Genomic DNA, 2156 nt, shown 5'->3' with positions numbered 1-2156 from the left:
TATTGTCAGTCTAAGTGGTGTGTATTCGAGATTTTTTTCCTTCAAAATTAGTTTATGTATTTTAATATTTTATCAATTGCTTTAAAAATGGTCATATATTAAACCAAACACCTTAACATAGAGATGATGTTTCAATATTTTCAGTTTCAAAAAAACATTTAACGTTTTTTGTCATCTAAAAAATTAATGTTGTCAAAATACATAATATTTTATATTAATTTTAATTTTATAGAAAAATGTGACCAATAGTGTTTTCTTCTAATTCGCTGAATTAATTTTAGTTTATATTTTTATTGTTTTATTTTTTAAAAAATGTATGTTTTAAATTATTTTGATTCCAATTAAAACATTAAACTATTCTGAATAGATTATTAAATTACAAATGAATGGATCAAGAGAGAGCTTTGTTTCAAAGAACAGAGTAAATAGTCTGATCCAGTTTCAAACGGAAGAAAGACAAAGAGTCAACGGACAAAATAACTGATAAGCTGAACTTACTAACAGCATTTTATTAACGGAGAAGATGGGAATCATGTTTTTTTTTACTTATAACTGATTCCTGCCAAGAAATTATTAGTTGGTCTTGACTGAAGCAAGTACATCACTGGACACTCTGCGTTTGTTCCTTTCACCCTGCACAGATTTGAATCTCCATGATAATTTTCAACATATTACCAAAAGAAAATACATTTGTTTTCCTATATTCAAACTTTGCAAAACTTACCTGAGGAGGAAATGGTGAAGTAAAATAGAACTATCGAGCTTAGCGAAATCATTTGTTGGGCATAAATGGCTTCCAGCACCAAAAGGAAGGAACGCGCCAGTCATTCTGAAAAAAAAACCCATACCACATTAGTTTTCCTTGCTTTGGATCGAACAACAATGCAAGATGACAAAACTAACTTATATCCCATCTGGAAGGATCAAATTTTCTTGGATCCGGATAGACTTTCAGGGTCCTTGTGGACATCCCTAGACCATGTCAAAACCTTCCATCCTTTTGGGATCAAATATCCTGCATAATTAATGCAAAAAATTAGGTGAATTCAAAAGGTATTTTTTCTTCATATAAATCATGTATTTGTATGATCTACAAACCATTCATTTCAACGTCAGTCTTTGCCTCCCGGAATGCGGTAAATGAGAATGCTATGACTCGAAGTGTCTCATCAACAACCTAGTGAAGAAATACAACTTTTTATATCGGTAAAAATCTCTGTTGCATAAGACTCGTATAAGACACCAAAATTATACCTGCGACAAAAAATCCATTTGTGTTTTTTTTACAGAGTAACTCCGTTATGTCCCTAAGGTATGTTTTTCAGGATCATCTCTTGTTCAGCCTATATGCAAAAGACGAATTACCATGACTCAATGATAAAGAAATGAAGAAAAAACATACTCTTCAGTTACCTTTGCCCTTTGTAGAAACTCAGAGTGTTCCTGAAGGAAAATGGTAGCCCACATAATGGTATGGCTAGAGGACTCATAACCGGCATTAAGATACATCGAAAGAACATCAATAAGACTCATGACCGAGATACTATCTGACTGCGCAACAACAACATCAGAAGACATTATCGAATAATCTTTCTACGCTTGATTAAGAAGTTTAACTGAGAGTGATGGTGTAGATTCATCCAACTCACAATCCTCTCCAATTTATAGGTTTGACGGGAAAGAAACGGAGAGGTCGACATCATTATTAGGTCTAATGAGGAAAACATTTATTCCCGAAATTAAGAGAAATACGTTGAACCGAATGGAAGGTTAAGAGTTCACAGGGAAGAACATTGTGTTTGCAGGAAAGGATCATCGGATACGGCGAAGTGGAGGAGTCGAAGAAATAACAATAAAACCTTAAGATAGTCAACACACAAAAACGAAGAGTTTTGTTAAGTAACCAAACTTCCCTATATAACCAAACCGTTAAAATAATCAAACCAACAGGTATAACAAATTCAGACGCCTAAATCATCAAACAAACTCCAAAACCAATCGTGAAAACTTAAAGACCAAACCAAACAGAAAAAAATGTAGGCCCCACATGCATTTATAAAAATCCTACGTGTACATCTTGAAAAGAGAGAAAAGTGAGGCATTATATATATGATTAACAGGGCCCAAACCCAAAGAAAACAGTACCATACAATACA

At 33.3% G+C, this 2156-nt stretch overlaps 1 long non-coding RNA gene across 1 annotated transcript; it reads right to left on the bottom strand.

Annotated features, from left to right (window-relative positions):
* Positions 1-362: 362 nt before the first annotated feature.
* On the bottom strand, positions 363-1880 carry LOC130505790 (uncharacterized). The gene is made up of 6 exons (XR_008941808.1): positions 1414-1880; positions 1255-1343; positions 1099-1177; positions 904-1015; positions 725-829; positions 363-633 (listed from the first exon to the last, which is right to left on the bottom strand). It is a non-coding gene; the product is annotated as an uncharacterized LOC130505790 (long non-coding RNA).
* Positions 1881-2156: the final 276 nt, after the last annotated feature.

This window comes from Raphanus sativus, unplaced genomic scaffold (assembly GCF_000801105.2).
Source record: "Raphanus sativus cultivar WK10039 unplaced genomic scaffold, ASM80110v3 Scaffold2585, whole genome shotgun sequence".
Taxonomy (NCBI): Eukaryota; Viridiplantae; Streptophyta; class Magnoliopsida; order Brassicales; family Brassicaceae; genus Raphanus; species Raphanus sativus.
The sequence above is the reverse complement of the archived record's forward strand: the minus strand, read 5'-3'. Positions and strand labels throughout refer to the sequence as shown.